The sequence below is a fragment of the Mustela putorius genome, unplaced genomic scaffold, assembly GCF_011764305.1.
Source record: "Mustela putorius furo isolate JIRA1106 unplaced genomic scaffold, ASM1176430v1.1 tig00000174_pilon_pilon_pilon, whole genome shotgun sequence".
NCBI classification, from domain to species: Eukaryota; Metazoa; Chordata; class Mammalia; order Carnivora; family Mustelidae; genus Mustela; species Mustela putorius.
The window spans coordinates 14,549,852-14,570,623 of record NW_025421304.1 but is presented as its reverse complement, the minus strand read 5'-3'; the positions used below and the strand labels follow the sequence as shown (position 1 = coordinate 14,570,623).

The following is a 20,772-nucleotide window of genomic DNA, read 5'->3' as shown; positions in this document are numbered from 1 at the left end:
GGAAATTGATTTAAATGCACAATTTTCCAAAGTTTGAAATACATTAAAAATTGAGACCCAGGCGGATTACCACCACCTAACTTGCAGGGTTTTTGAATGGTTTAGAAATATATACAGTTTAGAAATACACTCAAAGTTCCTAAAACATAGAAAGCACTTAATAAATGCAGCTTTTCCTCTCACACCTGTCATCTCATTTCTGATTTCCCAAGAGTCATTCAAACTCTCCCATGACTATTAAGCTTCTCCAGACCTCCTCCGATTCTTTTGCTAATAATCTCTATTGCTTCAATATCCTTGTGACCATTTTCAATTCACTCAACCTACCATATTCTATTAACAATACCAATGTAATGTGACCTCCAGACCTCAGCCCAATTCAATTAACATTTCTGCATATTTATAATATTTGTTATATGGATGGCACAGTATTAAAACAAGGTGGTCCTTGTTTTTGCTTAGAAAGTGTTTAAATTCATTTCCCTATGCTTTTAGGCTATCTCCTTAAGCCTTCAATCCTAACTACCCCCATCTCACCCCAGGAAAATCCTGCCTCTTACTTACTCTTCCAAGAATTTTCCAGTTGAAACTCGCCAGTCACCTTTTCAGAAGCATGTTTCTCTCTTTGCTTCTATCCTTTTTCTTCTAGCTGTTCTCAGAAGAGGAAGCATGACTTTTTTCCAAAGATAAACCTTTCGCCTCTTAATACCATTCCATCTAGCTTTTAAGCAACTTACACCCACATACATTCCAACTCTGTCTAGGATCTTTAATCATCCCTTTGCAATTACCCGCTTCCCTTCTAACTTTAGGCAGTAGGTCTCTCCTACCTTAACAAAAACGCACACACAAAATCACCTTATGTCTATCCTTCCATACAGTGACAAATATTGAGAATAAGTGATCAACTGTCTTCATTTATCAAATACCCACTTGCTCGTTAACCTCTTGCACTTCACTTTCTGCCCTGATAAAATTACTGAAACTATACTTCCAAAGGTGACTAAAGCTCCTAGGCAAATCCAAATGTTCTCTCAACCTGCATCTGACCACTAAGAAACTTGCCATCACTAACAAAAGTGACAGAAGCTGAACTAAAAAATGCCATCTTCTATATGAAGCCTCCAATCATCCATGCATCTCCCATCTATGATACATACACCATTTAGGCACTGAATGCTTAAAGAACAAGGCCCATGACTTATTCATCTGCAGTACCAGTTACCAGTCTGCTTGGCCTATCACAAAAGCTGTAGAAATGTTTCCTGAATTCAGTTCAAGTAACCCTCTGCCTTCTGAAAATTCTCTCAGCTTCTATGACACTACACTATCTTGGGATTTTCTTTCTTATAGCTTTCCTTGCCTTTCTGATTCATTTAAAGTAGTTTAATAGACATAAGGTTTTATGCAGTGACTTCATTTCTATCAAATCCATTTACTTAGCATTTCGAATTCAGTCAAATGTTGACACATCTTCCTCAATACATCTTCTAAGATGCGATTTCACATTCAAATCCTTGAGAAACTCAATTCCACTTTTTCTGGAATACTATAAATTATTTAAAACATTTTTTCTTTCTACTAGAATATAATAAAGATATAAAACTCAATTTCTCACTACCTTAATGAGACCGTATAGCATTTCATTGCCTTCCTTGAGGTCTCTGACCAAGAATATACCAGGAAAGCAATTCGTTGGGTCCCTATATACATAATGATATATAACCCTGTTAGTAGCCCTGCGAGCTTTGGCCATTTCTGATATAACACTATTCATCTCAGGAATGATATACATCTTTATAATACTTTTCCTCCTCCTTCCCCAGGGCCTTATTTCTAAGTACCATGTACACGTCCCCAAATAGTTACCATATTCATTTTGCTGAATTTTTTTTCCTGTCTCCTTTAAGATTTCTTAAGTTAGATATGTTATTTTTTTCATTCTTTCCAAACCATATCCCCTAAAATGCTGTACTAGTCACTGTGTTGCAAAACCAAACATTTTTAAGGATAGAGAAAAGATCTCTTATTTGAAAACTTTGAAAACAAAAAACTATGCTTTGTTTGAATATGCCATAATCCAACAGGCATAACAGAGGTACTCATTTATGTTTTACTAGGTAGAAATACCTGCCCATCAATTCATATTTGGAGGTTTTTAAAAAAAGAACACAAGATTTTTCAAATACTATAGAGTGGTATTTTAATCAAACCACATAACTGAATATAACGCAACTGGCATTCTCACACACTGCTAAAACAAGTATAAATTGGAACAACAAATCTGGAAAATGATATAGCTTTACTGGTAAAATTGAATATATGCATATCCTTGACCAATTTTTCTACTTCTAGAAATATATATGCCACAGAAATGTGTGCACACCAAAAGTCATGTACAGAAATGTTAGAAATGTTCATCAGTCAGTATTACAACAGTTCCAAACTGAAAATGTTTTCATCCTACATTAGAATCAACAGCAATGAGAATGACTGAACTACTTCTACATGGAAAAAAACAAATTGGGCACCTGGGTGACTCAGTGGGTTAAGTATCTACCTTTGGCTCAGGTCATGACACCAGGGTCCTGGGATCGAGTCCTGTATTGGGCTCCCTGCTCCACAGGGAGTTTGGTTCTCCCTCTGACCCTTCTCCCATCTCCCACTTGTTCCCTCAATCTCTCTCTCACATAAATAAATAAATAAAATCTTTAAAAATTAAAAAAACAAAACAAAACCAGATTAGTCTCATAATGTTATTAATATTCGGGGCACCTGGGTGGCTCAGTGGGTTAAGCCTCTGCCTTTGGCTGAGGTCATGATCTCAGGGTCATGGGATCGAGCCCCGCATCAGGCTCTCTGCTCAGCAGGGAGCCTGCTTACCCACCCCCTACTTGTGATCTGTCTGTCAAATAAATAAATAACAAACAAATAAATAAATAAAATCTTTTAAAAATATTACTAATATTATAAAATATAATATTAAGCAAAAGAACACATACTATATAATTTCACTTATATAAAGTTCAAACACAGCCAAAACTACTCTATGATTTTCAAAGTCAGCATGGTGGTCATCTCTGGGAGGGTGAAAGGAAGTGATGATTGGAAGGGAGTAGGAGAGAAGCTTGGGGGTTGCCGATAACATTCTATTCCTTGACCTAAGTTGTGGTTACAGAGATGTTTACTTTATAATAAATCATAGAGCTATAAACTTATGACATATACTTTTCTGAAACTTATCAAAAAATTAAGAACCTAACTGAAACAAGATGAATCATAAGTAAATATTTTTAAGTCACCATTTAGAGTGCGTCATTCAAATTAATATTGGTAAGTAAATATAGGATGGTTTCTGAAATGATTTATGTAAACTTTACTACTGATCTGAACACACATTCACCAAATCAGAACTAAGTGTATTCTTGTATTTCGATATGTAGTGAATTCACTAATTTATGTAACCTGATATATTCCCTAATATATATTCCCTAAAACTAGAAAGCTGAGGCAACTCAGTTTCTCTGTAGCTCAGTTTCTTCATCTATAAAATGGACTAAATAAGTACACTAAATGTAGAATCTTGAATCCCTAGATTTATTTTAGGGAAAGCTTTCCAGTTCCTTGATTGAAGAAAAATTTTTAATGAATAAATATTTAATTGCCATTTTAAAGATAAACACTGTAAAAGATAACATAACTGGAAAAAAATATACTGAATTCCAGCTAATTCCATGAAAAAAAGAGTAACTTTGAATTTACTTAGTAATGTGTAATAAAGCACAAAATTTTAAGATGAAACAAACTTTATGTAAAATACACGAAACCTAACCATTATCCTAGTCATTTTTTCCTTTTTTTTTTTTTTAAAGATTTTATTTATTTGACGTACAGAGCTCCCAAGTAGGCAGAGAGGCAGGCAGAGAGAGAGGGGGGCAAAGCAGGCTCCCTGCTAAGCAGAGGGCCCCATGCAGGGCTCAATCCCAGGATCTTGGGATCATGACCTGAGCTGAAGGCAAAGGATTAACCCACTGAGCCACCCGGCACCCCTTTTTTCCTCTTTCTTATAAAAGAATAAGATACATTAGCAGTTATCATTCAGAAGCATAGCCATTGATTTCCAATAGTATAAAATTTAATACACTTTATACTGTAGCTGCTTAAGTCAGGTAAACCAAACTGAAATGACCACTGAATAAGAAAAATAATCTTTCTTTTTTTTCTCTTCAGATTTCAACTGTGTCCCTTTGTAGCAATAACAATATTTAAAATTACTGGTTAAAAAATGTTTTAAAAGTACAGTAAAAAAAAAAGATATTTGCTAAGTTAATGACAAATTATAACAGAAACATCAGTATCTATAGTTATTTGATAAATAGCTCTTAATGGCCTGCACTTATAATTTTTACCCATAAACACCAGATGCCTCATTAAAAATGATAAATATAATATCAGGCTGCCTACAAGCTAGTAACTTTAAAGAGTGCCAACTTTCTTGAGAAAATCAAGATTGTAAGACTTCTGAATTCTGCACCATCACCCAAATAATACCAAAACCCATCTAATACTACAGATTTTTTCTCAAAACTTATCTAATAAAAGCTGTATTAAGAAAATCTTCACAAATACTTTCAAAAACTGCATTGTTAAAAAGATCATTTCAGTTACCAATTTTTCTAACACAAATATGAAGCCTGCTCATCGCAAAACACACCTTATAAGTACGTTGTAATATGGTGCCATATACATAATTACACCTATTCCAACGAAGACCACTATCATTCAGATAAAGGTAGCCCCCCACCCCCAGCCTTCTACCTTCCCAAGGTCTTGCCTGGGAATGGTGTTCAAAACTTAATTTCTTGCCAAACCTTTTCTTTTCCCCATGTTCATCTCAGTAAATCTCACCATCATCTTTCTAGGTCCTCAAGTCGGGAACCTGGAGGTCACTTTGACATCTTCTCTTTAATATCTAATCCGTCATGAAGTTGTCAATGCCCCTGCCATTCCCATCTCCTCTCTGTCTCTATCAAATCAGATGATATTGCTACCCTAGTGCCAGCCGTCATCATCTTACCTCAACAAGTGTGGTAGTAGTCTTTGCTTTCATCCTTGCCTTTCTCTAATCCATTCTTAACCAAAGTGTCATTCTTGAAATCTAAAGCACAGTACTCCCCTACGTCAAAATCTTCAATGATTGACTGCAACATCCTTAGTAAAATCCAGGTCTTCAAAATGCCCTGTAAGGTCCTGTATGATCTGCTCTCTGCCTATTTCTCACCTTGCATGGTTTTCCTCTATTATTATACTCCTGCCGCCCTAAACTTCCTTCATTTCTTCCAACCTATTAAGCTTTCTTGCCTTCATACATTATTTTCTTTTCCAAGAAAGTCTTTCCCTATCTAGCTTATTTTTTGTCTCCACTTAAATACCACCACCTGAGACGTTCTGACCACACAATCTACGATCATCCCCATTTTTTTCCACAGCAGTCTAGTCTCTTCCTTTATTGAGTTCTCTACAAGTTGTAATTTTACATTTGTTATTTACTTGCCCTGTTTCCCTGCTAATTACTTTCCCTGTTATTTACTTATCTGTTTCCACTATTAGACTATAAATTCTACAAGGTAGGAATCACTTAATAAATTGTTAAATAATAAATTGATTAATAAAGGAATCAATAAATTAATCTGTTTAAAACAAATGGATGTGAGTGACCTGGAGTTCAGAGAATGAATTACAGCTCAAAGTGGCTTTCCCTTCTCTGAGTTTTCCCTTATCACTTAATCAGCTTTCCAACTGTTTCTAAAAGGGAAGAGCAAAAGGTGTTCCCACAAAATTAAAAGAAATACAGTGGAGATAAGATCAGGAAGTTTTACGTGATGTCAAATAAGTGAGACAAATAGTAATGCTATGGTCTCATGGGAAGGAGAAATCCCTAAGGGCTACAATGACAAGAAATGATCTTATTCGCAAGGTGGAATTTGACCTGAGTATTCACAGACTGGTAAAACTCAGGGGTAGAACGGATGTGAGGGAAGCCCAAACAAGTAAAAGGAAACAGTGTCAGAAGGCAGTTATAAAACTGGAATGTGGCAACTTATATTCACAAAGTAGGTTAAGTGTAAAAAATCTAAGTCTTCTATCATGTAAGTAATCTGAATAGTTAAGACGGGTTAATCACCCTAAGACCACAATAGCTACAAGACATTTAAAAGGTTATAACAAAATCATTCTGTCTCCTCAGTGTCCATAAATCTCTTCTGATTCCAATTTTTTGGCTTTCAAAGTTTTTCAAACATTTATGACAATAATAGTTTCATGATTAATTTTCACTCTAATCAAATGCCTTAAGTTTCCATAGTGTTACCAATGTTCTGTATTCACTATACTGATATATAATGGAATTTTCCCAGTAGATCTATTATTTCAATTTTCCTTTATCCTTTAACCTAAGATTTCATTTTTGTCTTCCATATTTCACTGACTTTTTCTTCCACTACATTTATATGAGTGATTAACACATATAACCCTTCAGGGTATCTATAATCTTCAAATGTACCAAAATTTTTATTTTACTACTGAAACTACAATGAATTTTACCTCTAAGTCTGTAATGCTTCTCCAGTTCCTACACCCTAAATTTATACAGTAAGCCCTTCCTTTAGTTCTACCTGGTTTCCATAGGTAAACTGCCAGTCTAGTTTAATGTCTTATAGAAGGTATTCAGTTACATTAGAAATGGGATTTGGAGTTAACAAGTCTCTAAAGATACTTCCAAGTTCAAAATTTTAGGATTTTATTAATCTAATCTTGTCATGAGTTTTTTTTTTTTTCTCCTTTAATACTGCTTTCTTTATTCATACCTGCCCACTTGAGCTTATTCTTTTAAAAAGGTTCTTTTAGGGTAAGGCCAACTTACCACTGTTTGTTTCAAAACCTCTGCCTTTTTTTATACCTAAAACCAGATATAACTTTTATATTTCAAAGGACCGATCTAATGGAATATTCAGATTTGGAGAACTATAAATTCAAGAAAACTTGGGTTCACAGAGGTTAAGAAATCTGACTATAGCTATACACTGAGTAAAGTGACAAAGTTCTGACTCTCTCCAATCAGAACTTCTTCCAAGAAGGTTTTACCAGTTACACCAGCACATTTTCCCTAATGCTATTTCTCATGTCCTTAGGACATCATCTTCTCCTAGTTAGTCAATCACAAGGTTTTTGTTTTTTAACTTTACAACACCCACTCTCCTGAAACTGTCCAGAATGACAAAGATGTATCAATCAAATCTGGGAGGCAACTACTCCCCCACCCAAGCATATTATGTCTATATTATGTGACCTATAGTTTACAGGAAACTCACCAAGCTGCTAAAGGTTGTAGAACACTATAGCTACTTAATGTGAAGTGTCTAAGCAATAAAGCAGACACAGTCTTGGAAGATACAGAATTCATGTTTAACTTGCTTAGAGCAAATATTTATCCAATATCTATCGTAGGGAAGGCTCCCTGCTATTAGCACAAAGTCCCACTTAATTTCAAGTTCTGTAAATCTAACAGAAATGAAGAAACACTATGTTCATCCTTTTGCACTGAAACCCCCTGCCCCCAAAACTAAAACACACACTCGTGCACACACACACACACCCTCCCTCCCTCTGCAATGTGGAATCCCCACCCCCACGGGGTAAGTACCTGCTGTACATTTAAGTGTTTGCAGACCTAGCCCTTCTTTTAAAAAAGTACCTGTACAATTATGCACAGTTTAGGTAGAGTAACATTACACGAGGTAAGCCCTTTTTTCTGTTCAAGATCCTAGTCAGTTAAGTAGAACTGGAGTTTGAAATCAGAGAAAAGGAAAAGGTGAAAAGCAGCATGCAAAACTGAGAAACTAAATTGTGATAGTGATTTTATTAATGAAAATAAACTTTATTTAGTACGGGGCAATCCTTAGGTAGTTATGAGTATTTCACATAATGGAGAAAAGTCACAGTAGTGTCAAACCCCAGACTCCCAGGAAAGTAGCTATGTAACACTGTTAATATCACAATTTAAGAAATATTTTTGTCTACTTTGTTCCGAAAAGTTTTATTTTTCTTTAAAAAAAAAAGAAAAAAGAAAAGAAAAAAAAGGGCAAAACAGAACCAAAAAAGGAACAAACAGAAAGCACTCTGAGCTGGCGACTGCGACGACAGGCCAGTAAGACACCCAGGCTTTCCGGGTCGTGCTTGGCTTGGGGATGGATGTCCGTGAAGACAGCCTTGGAACCACCCATCACGTCCCACACCCAGAGCCCAAGAAAGCGGCAGCAGCCGCAGGGTCCCGGCCCCGCTGCAGACGTGGAGAGACCCTCGGGGCTGCCCCTCTGGGCGAAGGATCACAGGGAAGGCAGTGCGGTCGTAACCCGGCAGGCAAGGCCCGGGAAAGCGCCGGGGGCGTCCCGGGCTCGGGGACACCCAGCGCTCGCGCGGGACGCCCTGTCATGAGTCACGGAGGCGAGAAAGCAGGCGGGCGGGGGAAGAGGCTGCAGGATGGAGGGAAGCCCGACCCTCGGGAGGGAAGCGGGCGGACCGGGAGGCCCGGACCTCGCGCGGGGAGGGGAAGCGGGGCCCTGCCCACCCTGCCCTCACCTCCGCCCGACGCAACAGGCGCGGCGGCCAGGTCCCGACCCCAGGGTCTGCGGGCCGGGGGGGGGCGGGGGCAGCAGCCCGCAGCCATGACAGTCGCGGGGCGGGCCGCGGGCGGGCTGGGCCGCACGTGCGGGCAGCGCCCCCTCCCCAGCCTCCCCGCCGTCCCCGGGCGCGGGCCCCTCACCTCCGCCGCCGGCGGCGGCGCGGCCCGGCCTGCCCCGACCCCCCCCGGCCGAGCAGCGGCGGCGGCGGCACGTACTCACCGCCGCTCGCTGGCTCTCGGGCTTCGCCATGACTGAGGCGCCCCCGCCGCCCCCCGCCTCGACCGAGACTGACACGCGCGGCTGGCCGGGCGGGGGCGGCCTCAGGCGACCACCCGGCTGACAGAACCCGCCCCCGCCTCTCCCCACCAGTTGAGCAGCGGCCGCTGCCCCGCGGTGCCCCCGGGCTTCCTCCCAACGCCTGGGGCGGCGGGTGGCAACGGCGGGCGGCGGCGGCACTTACCGGCGGCGCGGCCAGGCCCCCCTGTCAGCGCGGGGCCGGGAGGGAGAGGAGGGAGGAGTGAAGGGGCACCGCCTCCCCCGCGCCGCCACGCACCCGCCTGATTGGCCCAGTTCACTCCCCCAGCGCGACCCCACCAGCCCCTGCGAGCGGCACTCCGGCAGCACCGGCGCGCCATTTGCATATTTGTGCCCGCGCCGCTGATTGGCCGGGACTCAGAGGGGCGGCTGTGACTGCGGCCGCTCCCGCCGCCGCTCCTGCCGCGTCGGGCGACCCGGGAGGGAGGATCCCTCTCCCCGCTCCCCTAGCCTCGCGGCCCGGCCCGACCCGGGACGGAGGGCGGCGGGAGGCGGGGTCGTCGCCCCGCTCCAACATGGCCCCGCCGCGCCGCCGACCCAATCGCCGGTGCGGTTACTGCTGGAGCCCCGGGCGGCCTCAGGGCGGGGAAGTGTTGGGGCCGGGCGCCCTCTGGCCGGAGCGCGGGGCAGTGCAGTGGCCCGGGCTCCCCTCGCCGCCCCGCCACCCCGCCGCGGCCGCCACGTCAGGCCGCGCCCTCGCGACGGCCTCTCCCCTCCAAGCGGCCCCGCCGCCACGTCAGGCCCGGCAGGCACGCCCCGGCCGCGAGCTGACCAGTGGCGGGGTCGGCGCCGAGGTCACTCACGCGCTGGGCATCTCTCCGCCAGCCCGGAGCCAGCCGGGAACCGAGACGGTGTCCTGAGCCTCCCTTTTCAAAGGCGTGGATTCGGACCCGCGTCCTCCTTACGCTCTGACACCGCCGTGACACACGCCTGTGCTGTAAAATCCGGAGCAAGGAGAGTGGCGCCGCGATGATGCAGCGATTCAGCCCAGGTGCTAAGCACCTGCCATGGAGAAGGCGCCAGGCTTAGGAAAGACCCAGCCCCAAGTCCTGATGCAGAGAGCGAGCGAGCGCGCACCTCAAGTGGTGGAGAGCTGGGGCTGACACCTAGTCTTTCCGCTGTTCAGGCCCACGTTCTGATTTGCACAGCTATGAAGGGAAAGAAAGAACAAACGGGGGGGGGGGCGGGGAGGAGGGGGGGGGCACTGGTCTAGGAGCAGGTGGCCTACTAGAAAACCACTGTCCAACGAAGGTGTGGGGACACCTGGGTTCCCATTCGCTCTGTCTCTAATTAACTGTGTGACCTACATTAAATCATAACATGTCCCAGGGCCTCGGTTTTTCCTTCTGTAAAACGAAGAGGCTGGACAAATTTCCTAAAAGCCTTCCAGCTCTAAAATTCTACGGATGCCTTTCAGACTCTGGTCTGGCTTTAATACCTGATTAAAGCGAGAATGAGAGATAGACAAAATAATGGGATGCTAGGACTTCAGTCTGTCTACCTTATGTTTGTTGGAAACTTTACAGTTTCAAATCCATTGTGGGTGACATTTAGCATTCATCTTACAGTGGACAGAAAACTTGAATTTCAGACTCCACAAAGAAGCATAGAGCAATGTCACTGTGCTTGTTTATGCCTGACCAGAGGGTAATGGCTGCGGTACACAGAGTGCTAGTTTACCAGGTAATTTCTTTCTTTATATGCCCCCATGCAGGCCCTCCAGGGTGGATCAACACAAGTCTATTTAGCTCAGATATGGAAAGGGCTGGGAGGTAACCCTGCTGAGAAAGAAGTTACAATTACAGCTTTGATTCCTCTCAAGGATACTTAATAACAACCACATACTAGGATAAGAATGCACAGAAACAGTTCACCGAGCTCCCTACACTACTTATTTGAATACTGCTTCTGTTTGCAAATTCAACCTGTTGAATCAAATTTAAGGCCAGTAACAGCTCATTTAGAGATGTTAGAGAATAAGACATTCCGTATTTTGTCTAAAACTTTAGCTACTTTTTCAGAACTTTTCTCCCCAAGAAAATTCACCTTTTCTTGAGTCTTTGAACATTACTTATACTTGGTGCTTAAAGAGCATCATTATGGGCATTATTGTATTCTATTATGATCAAGAATGCCCTCAGAAGTATGTAGACCTGTTTATCCTAATGAAAAATGGTCTCTAGAAAGCTGTTATTATTTTAAACTTACATCCATCTTTTTCTATGTCTTATTCCTCATTACTGGATTGACATTTCTCTATTTTTCCACCTAATAGTCTCCTTCCTTCCTTCCTTTTTCTTTTCTTTCTTTCTTTCTGCTTCTATTCTACTATGAATACACACTGATAAACTTTTATTAGTTTAGAGTTGGGGTTGTCTTTTTTTTTTTTAAGATTTTATTTATTTGACAGAGAGATCACAAGTAGGCAGAGAAGCAGGCAGAGAGAGAGGAGGGGAAGTAGGTTCCCCACTGAGCAGAGACACCGATGCGGGGCTTAATCCCAGGACCCTGAGATCATGACCTGAGCTGAAGGCAGAGGCTTAACCCACTGAGCCATCCAGGCCCCTGTGACTCTCAGGTTTTGAGTAAAAATTTTCTGTAGGATTCTCTTATGGCTGAAGTGCATGACTTTTTGTGATATCTATTTTGACTGGTCAACTTATTTCTTTAAATCTCAATGGTATTCTCAGTCACTGAGGTTTCTGCATATATGGACTCTGAAGAAGTTATTGCAAAGGATGGCTCTAAATCCCAGAATTAAGAGGCTGGGTCAGCAAATACTACCCTCTGCAATTTATTTTAATTATTTTTTAAAAGTTTTATTTAAGTAATCTCTACACCCCATGTGGGGCTTGAACTGATGACCCTGATGTCAAGACCTCCATGCTCTTCTGACTGAGCCAGCCTGGGGCCCCTACCCTCTGCAGTTTAAATGAACAAAAGTCAATTATCATCAACAACAACAAAATCTAGCAACACTGACCTACCATTTCCTTCAGGCAATGGAATATCCAGAGGCAGGTGGTGGCAATGCTCTCCAGGTCCCTCTATCCCACTCTAGAGTAAAACTGGCTCCAGCAGTTCTATCCATTGCCTTTCAAACCAAAAAGGTCCTCTAGTTGCAGACACAATGATTCAAGGCACCACAAAGCCTGTGCTATGACAAAGAGTGGTTCTCCACACTCTGAAGGAAACATTCCATAAGCCCAACAGGTACCATCAGTCCTCGGTGGTGTGTTAAGAGTTTACATTTATTATTTCATTTTACTTCACAACCATTCTATAAGGAAGGGCTGATTTTTCCCACTGTACAGATGAATAGGGTCCAAAATCTTGCTCCACAGGTTACACAATCACTGAGTGGCAGAGGTAAGATTCAAACTTAGAGCTGGCTGATCCTAAAGCCTGAAACTCTTAACCATTACATTACATTCCTCCTTTAAGCAGTAGTTTTGAATTCCATATTTAGCAAGCAACCTCCTGGTTAGGAATTTGGCATCTTAGAAGGGGGAACTGCGGGCACCTGGGTGGCTCAGTTGGTTAAGCAACTGCCTTTGGCTCAGGTCATGATCCTGGAGTCCCGGGATTGAGTCCCACACTGGGCCCCCAGCTCTGTGGGGTGTCTGCTTCTCCCTCTGAACTTCTCCCCTCTCATGCTCTCTCTACTCTCTCTCAAATAAATAAATAAATAATAAAAATTTAAAAAAGGGGGAACTCCCCCACGGGCATTTTGGGTAAGGACACCAAAAAAGGAATATCCCAAAACGCATACATCGAATGACATTTTCTAGCAAGTTTGAGGAATAGGAACCAGTGCTCTGTTCACTTTTGTGGGAAACTGATATACTCAAGATCCTAAAACTCAACTCAGACCTGTTAGAATGGCTATTATCAGACAAGAAGTAAGTGTTGAGAGTAACAGAGAAAAGGGAACCCTTGTGCACTGTCGATGGAAATGTAAATTGGTGCAGCCACTATAGAAAACGGTATGGAGGTTCCTCAAAAATTCAAAATAGAACTACCAAATGAGCCAGCAATTCCTCTTCTGGGTTTTTAATCTGAAGAAAACAAAACCTTTAGCTTGAAAAGATATCTGCACCCTGCCCCCAACCACCGTTCACTTCACTGTAGCATTATTTACAATAGCCAAGACATGGACACAACCCAAGTGTAACTTTTTTTTTTTTTAACTTTATTTACTTACTTAAGAAATCTCTATACCCAGTGTGGGGCTTGAACTCATGACCTTGAGATCAAGAGTCAAATGGACACTCTTCTGACTGAGCCAGCCAGGTACCCCTACCTAAGTGTCTATTAATGGAGAAACCGATAAAGGCAATGTGGTATGTATATACAATGGGATATTATTCATCCATAAAAAGGAATGAAATCTTGCCATTGCAACAATACATGGACCTAGAGGGTATTAGGCTAAGTGAAGTCGGACAGAGAAAGACAAATACCACATGATCTCACTTATATGTGAAATCTTAAAAAAAAAAAAAAAAAAAAAAAAGCCCCGCTAAGCTCATATATACAGAAAACCGACTACCAGAGGAGGGGGAAGTGGGTGGGAAAATGGGTGAAGAGGGTCAAAAGACACAAACTTCCAGGGCGCCTGGGTAGTGCAGTGTGTTGAGCAGCCATCTCTTGGTTTCAGCTCAGATTGTGATCTCAGGGTTGTGAAATCAAGCCCTATGTCAGGCTCGGCCTTCAGCACGGAGTCTGCTTGGGGTTCTCTCTCCCTCTCTTTCTCCCCCTCCCATTAGTATTCTCTCTCTCTCTCAAATAAATAAATCTTTAAAAAAAAGGCAAAGGATACAAACTTCCAGTTACAGAATAAGCCATGGGATGTAATATACAGCATGGTGATTCTAGTTAATAATACTGCATTGCATATTTGAAAATTGCTAACAGAATAAATCTTAAAAGTTCTCATCCCAAGAGGAAAAGTGTTTGTAATTATGTATGGTGATGGATGTTAATTAGACTTTCTGTGATCATTTCCCAATATATACAAATACTGAATCATTGTGTTGTATACCTAAAACCAATATGTTAATTGCACCTCAATAATTTTTTCAAAGGCCTAGAACTGCAAAACTAAGCAGTAGACCCTATCTCAGTGAGACCTCCTAAAGTGACACTCATGGAATAGTCAAAATATCCTTGAAAAAAAAAAAGACCAAAATGAACACAACACTGTGTGTTAACTACACTGGATTTAAAAAAAAAAAAAAATCCTTTGGAGCACCTGGCTGGCTCAGTCCATAGAGCATATGACTCTTGATCTCAGGGTTGTGAGGTTGAGCCCTCCATTGGGGACAGAGGTTACTTAAAAAACAAAAAACAACAAAAACAATAATTTTTTTTAATCCTTCATAAAAACGAAAGAAAGTTGAAAGACTCATGCTTCCTGATTCAAAACTTACTACAATGCTATAGTAATCCAGACACTGTGAATTGGCATAAGGATAGACATATAGATCAATGGAATAGAACTGAGAGTCCACAAGTAAACTTTTATATTCATGGTCAATTTATTTTCTTTCTTTCTTTTTTCTTTTCTTTTTTTTTTTTTTTGGTCAAATCATTTTCAAAAGAGTGCTAAGATGTAAATCAAGGAGACTACTAGAGATACAAATGCTAGAGAATGAAGCTGGATCCCTAACTTATACCATACAGAAAAAAAAAATAAATCAAAAGGGATCATGGACCTAAATGTTAAGAGGTAAAACCATAAAGCTCTAAGAAGAAAACATAGGAGTAAATCTTCAGGACTTTGGGTTAGGCAGTGGTTCTGTGTAGAGTACATGATACTATGGCATAAAGAATGAAAAGAAATATAAATTGAGCTTTGTTAAAAATAAAGAAACCAAAGAAAATATTGATATATTGAACATCAACATAGAAAAACTTCTGTGACTCAAAGGATACTGTTAAGAAAATGCAAAGATACCGACAGAATGAGAAAATATTTGCAAATCACATATCTGATAAGGGTCCAGGATCAAGAACGTACAAAGACTTCTTACAACTCAATAATAAAAAGACAAATAACCCAATGTAAAAATAAGCAAAGTATTTTTGAATACTCCGAATGACATTTCTCCAGTGAAGATGGACAAATAGCCAATATGCACAAGATGCACAACAGCATTAGTTCTTAGAGAAACACAACTCAAAACCACCCTGAGATACCACTTCACATCCATTAGGATAGCTCTCATAAAGAAGGCAGGCAATAACAAGTGTTGGGGAGCACGTGGAGAAGTCAGAACCCTCTTAGATTGCTAGTAGACATGTGAAATGGTGTAGTCATTTCAGAAAACAGCTCTTCAAAAAATTACACAGTTATTTGATGACCCAGCAGCCCCCCCAAATGAAAACAGGTTCACATAAAAACTTGGACACAAATGTTCATGGCAACCATTATTCATCACGGCCCCCAAATGGAAACAAACCAAATGTCCGTCAACTGATGGATAACCAAAAATGGTTTCTCCACACACTGGACTATTATTCAGCCATAAAGGAAGATTAGGGGGTGCCTCGGTGGCTCAGTGGGTTAAGCCTCTGCCTTTGGCTCAGGTCATGATCTCAGGGTCCTAGGATTGAGCCCAGCATCTGGCTCTCTGCTCAGCAGGAAGCCTGCTTCCTCACCCCGCCCTGCCCAGCCTGCTGGTCTGCCTACTTGTGATTTCTCTCTCTCTCTCTCTCTCTCCAATAGATCAATAAAATCTTTATTTAAAAAAAGACCGTTAAAAAAAATGTTAAAAAAAAAAAAAAAGATTAGGTCCTGATACATGCTACAATATGGCTAAACCTTGAAAACATGCAGGGAGATCAAAGCCAAATACAAAAGACGACATGTTGTAGGATTCCATTTATGTAAGAAGTCCAGAATAAGCAAGTCTACAAAGACAGAAAGTAGATTAGTGGTTGCCAAGGTCTGGGTTGGAGGAAAGGGGATGAAGAATGGAAAGTGATTGCTAATAGTACTTTTGGGGGGTGATGAAAATGTTCTAAAATTAGTTTGTGGTGATGGCTGCACATCAGCAATGAAATGTGAATTCTACGGTAAGTGAATACTACCCCAATAAAGCTATTTTAAAAAGTGATGCCTAGCCAGCAACTTCCAACTTTTTATATAAGTATTATATACATTAAATCCATATATATATATATATATATATATGGACTGCGTGTATATATATTCACTTAACCATATGTATGAACACATGTTGAGACAAAAGGAACAGATATATATACATATATATATATATTTTTAATATTTTACTTATTTATTTGACAGAGAGAGCATGAGCAGGGGGAGCAGTAGAGGGAGAAGCAGACTCCCTGCTGAGCAGGGAGCCTGATACCGGGCTTGATCCTGGGACTCCAGGATCATAACCTGTGCCCAAGATAGACGCTTAACGGACTGAGCCCCCCAGGCATGCCAGGAACAGATACATTTTACTTACTTTTATCAAATTAGTTAAGCAGCGAATAATTTTTTAAGTCTGAAGATTGCTGATAGTGGCACTGTTATTTCTCATATTGTGCTTGCCAGTACTGTGACTTTAGTATAATTTACTTAATTTCCATGCATTTAAATACCTACACCATATATCTGTACGAGGCTGGGTGCAGGGTCAATTACGAGAGATATTTATATATCCCTATATAAGTAATAAATTATTAATAATAAATGTGTCATATAATAAATATGAAAAATATGTGTATAAAATATCTTCTCGCTCATCTTTAGCAACATTCACTTACAGGCTGAGGCACTAAAGAAAATGTTCTTTCAAAAAAAAAAAAAAAGAAAATGTTCTTTCACAGACCGATGATAAGTGCTTCTAAAGGCTATGGTATGCTTTTTTAACCTTTCACTCATTTTATGTTGATTTAAATTTTTATTTAAATATTTTATGCCCCCTGATATTATAGACTATAACATAATGTCCACCTTTCTGCAATAATGAGTAGTAGCTTGAAGGGGTCAGACACTTTTCCAGTCCAGGAAAAGAATCTTGAGAGGAACTTTAGTTGGTTCAGCAGTGAGCAAAAACTAACTTCACATTATCCTCTGAGAGTTGCGAAATCTCCTTAACTCAGTGAAGAACAGAGGTTCTTTTTAGGGCAGGAGTGAAGGACATCACTAGAAAGCTCTTTAACCTTCTTTTCAGGCTCTTGTTCAAGCAAATAGAAAAGAAGGGTAAGTAAGCTTTCAGCCGTAGCTTAAAGCACCTTAAAGCTCATTTGAAAGCGAGTTTCGCACTGTTTTCAAATCTGGAGGCTGCTGCTAATAACAATATCCAAAGGATATGTTCAGCCAGGCAGCCAATTTTCACACTCCTGCTCTTGAGGCCTATCTGTTTAATCTGGGACAGATTGTAGGGCCTGTAAGTTTGATCTAGTTTATTCCCGTGTTTAGCCAGGAATATATTTCAAAGCACGATCCTGCCTGACAGTTCAGATCTTCCACTGGTCTGCTTTCACAAACAGTTGCTTGTCCTAATCTTAAAAGGTCTTCAGGAGAAAAGAGGTTTTGCTGTTTTCCTTGCTCTTCCTTGAGCATCTCCTTCCCTTTCTTTGTGAGTCTGCTTCTCTTTGGGGAAGGTAAGCACTCCTGGAGGAGTTACTTCTAAATCAAGTCTGGAGAGATCAAATGCGTGCAATGCAGCTGCTACTTGAAAAATGAGTTCATTCAACAAATATTCCAAGAGTGTCTATAAAGTGTCAGGCCCAGGGCTGGGTGCTGGGAAGACAATGAACGAGACAGAGATGGTCCTCTGGCCTCATGGCCATCACATTCTGTGATGTAAATACCCACTAATTAATTATTTTTATTAACTTTGGTAATACTTAACCTTCATTTACAGGTATCATAATTGTTGTGCTTAAAAAAAAAAATGTGTGATCTGTACCATATAACCGAAGGATTGGTGGAAACCAGAGACTTTAAGATGTCTAATCAACTAGTTTGCTTTATAGGCATTAGGGAAATCTTATTTCAAGAAAAAACCATCCTAATGCAATTTAAATCCATCTTGTCTTGTTTAAGCTCCAAAAAAGAGAAACTTGTACCAGGTTCCCTCTGAATTTTTCTTGACTTGTTTTGCTCCATCCGTACTAGCCATGACTATGATGTCACCATCTTTCCATGATCCCACTAGCCGAGTTTCATGGTCCTACTTATGCCATGGGAAGAGCTTATAAAACTCACATTGTTAGAAATAAAAGAAATCCTTTAACAATTGCCATAATCTTTTTTTTTTCTTTAAATAACTGGGTAAGCTTTCCCTTGCCTCATAAGAATTTAAGAAGGGCTATCATTCCCATTAAGATCATCTTTTAAAGTACTTCTATTTTATCAAGGCATCATTATGATCTCTTATGCAAAAGCATTTGGAAATTATTGGAATTCTTGGACGTTTGGGTTGAGGATATATATTAATTATAGTTATTTTCTTTGCATTGAACCCCATGGTTTGTTTTATGGAGGCTGAGTAACGACATGTCAACCCTGAAAATTAATTCCAGGTTATATGATTGAAAAGACAATTTAAATTTAATAGCAGAGAGACCTCAAAAAGTTTTGCTAAAAATCAGTGTTGGGGTGCTTGGCTGGCTCAGTCTGTGAAACATGGGACTCTTGATCTCTGGGGTCACGAGTTTGGGTCCCACGGTGGGTGTAGAGATCACTAAAATAAATAAATAAATAAATAAATAAGCGAGCGAGCGAGCGAGCGAGCAAGCGAGCAAGCAGGCAAGCTTTAAAAATAAACTAGTGCAGCTCTTTTCTCTGCTTGCCATTAGGTGTTAAAAAGTTAGTTAGCTTGCACAATTTACGTAGAAGTCTTGTGTGAAAACGAGGATGGGAGCCGGTCTGTGTTTCTTTCTTTCTTTTTTTTTTTTTTTAATTTATTTGACAGAGAGAGATCACAAGTAGGTAGAGAGGCAGGCAGAGAGAGAAAGAGAGGGAAGCAGGCTCCCTGCTGAGCAGAGAGCCCGATGTGGGACTCGATCCCAGGACCCTGAGATCATGACCCGAGCTGAAGGCAGCTGCCTAACCCACTAAGCCACCCAGGTGCCCCCGGTCTGTGTTTCTTAACACAAGAAAGTCATAGGAATAGTTAGGTCTCCTATGGGCACACAATTGATGTCTCCAGCTTTCCACATATCAGACAAACATTCTGTCTTCCAGAAAGTTCGGTTAGGTAGAGGCCCCAAATATACTGTTGTCAGAGAACCGGATGTGTTCTGAAACGAGGCGAGTTCTGCCACACCGACAGGGCGCACTCAGGTGATGGTGAGCAACAAGACACAAGAGTGAAGAATGAGGCCAGATCCTCTGGATATCAAATGTACAATTGAAATTTTTTCCTTTTCATAGCTTATCTCAGCGGCATGTAGGACTGCCGAATTTTTTTCTCATACTCAGCAATTTTTGGCTAATACCGCAGAGCCCTCTCTGTCCAACACACAGTACCCTGGCTCCTGGAGGATACTTCTCTTTGTGTTTCCTTGGCAGAATGTGTCCTATTTGGCAAGAACATACTGAGTGGGGGGCACCTGGGTGGCTCAGTGGGTTAAAGCCTCTGCCTTTAACCTAAAGCTCAGGTCATGATCTCAGGGTCCTGGGATAGAGCCCCGCATCAGGCTCTCTGCTCAGCGGGGAGCCTGCTTCCCCCGCTCTCTCTGCCTGCCTCTCTGCCTACTTGTGTCTGTCTGTCAAATAAATAAATAAAATCTTAAAAAAAAATCCAAAAAACCAAAAACAGCATACTGAGTGATCTGTGTGAACTCTCTGAAATGTTGGGCTGGCTCACTGACTGCCCCTCCTCTTTCTAGATAAAAGAAAGTGACTGCAGTCTTTTCTCTTCCTCAAACACACCACCCTCCTTGTCTCGGGACCTTTTCACCTTCTATTCCCTCTGCCTTATCCCTGGTTCCCCTTAGGTCCTACAGAAATGGCTTCTCAGAGAGGCCTTCCTAGACCCCCTAGTCACAGTCTGCTTCCTTCTTAACATGTATCACCGTCCTGTTTGCGTGTTTATTTAATTTGTCTCCACCCAGTAGAAAGCAAGCATCTGTTGGCAGAGACAGCTGTCTTGCTGCTCCTGGAAGAATTCTCAGCACCTAGAACACAGGTGCTCAGTAAGTGGGTATTTTATTATGGAATGAACTGTTGACCCAACATACCTATAATGTGCTAACAGAATAAATTGCTGTCACTGGGGATTATCCCATCTGGTTTTGAACAAGACACTGGAAGCCTCTATCACAGATTCTCAAATCTTTCTGTGTATTAGAATCACCTGGGAGGAGCACCTGGGTGGCTCAGTCAGTTATGTATCTGCCTCCGGCTCAGGTCATGATCTCAAGGTCCTGGGATGGAGCCCTCAGGGAACCCGCTTCTTCCTCTTCCTCTGCTCCGCCCTGCTGCTTGTGCTCTCTTTCTCTCTCTCAAATAAATAAATACAATCTTTAAAAAAAAAAAAATCACCTGGGAAACTTAAAAATGACCTTTGCTTAGATCTTGCCCTGAATGACGGGTGATGAGTCTCAGGCATTAGCATGTTTGAAAAGCTCTTTGTATAACTACTTGTGTCACCAAGGCAGCAAAGAAGGGCTGTAAGTGACATGGAACTGAATGGTTACCTGACTACCAAGGTCTCATCCTCTAGGTGACAGGGTTACCTCTGTCTATGGCAACCCAAAGTGTTCTTCAGACGACTCTGTATCTTCTAAATACAGGGCTCAT

General features: G+C 41.4%; 1 protein-coding gene across 9 annotated transcripts in view; it reads right to left on the bottom strand.

Annotated features, from left to right (window-relative positions):
• The window catches only part of CHD9 (chromodomain helicase DNA binding protein 9), a 226,035-nt gene that overhangs the window by 161,912 nt on the left and 43,351 nt on the right, over nucleotides 1-20,772 (bottom strand). For 5 of the 9 annotated variants that reach the window (XM_045076061.1, XM_045076067.1, XM_045076066.1 and 2 more), the window contains exon 1: nucleotides 9,142-9,239. The exons of 1 other annotated variant lie outside the window; for it this stretch is intronic. The gene's annotated coding sequence lies outside the window, so the exon portion shown is untranslated. Of the gene's footprint in view, nucleotides 1-8,900; nucleotides 9,019-9,141; nucleotides 9,240-9,799; nucleotides 9,892-20,772 lie in introns of those variants that run through there. 3 more of the 9 variants (XM_045076065.1, XM_045076063.1, XM_045076064.1) reach the window with 3 other exon arrangements.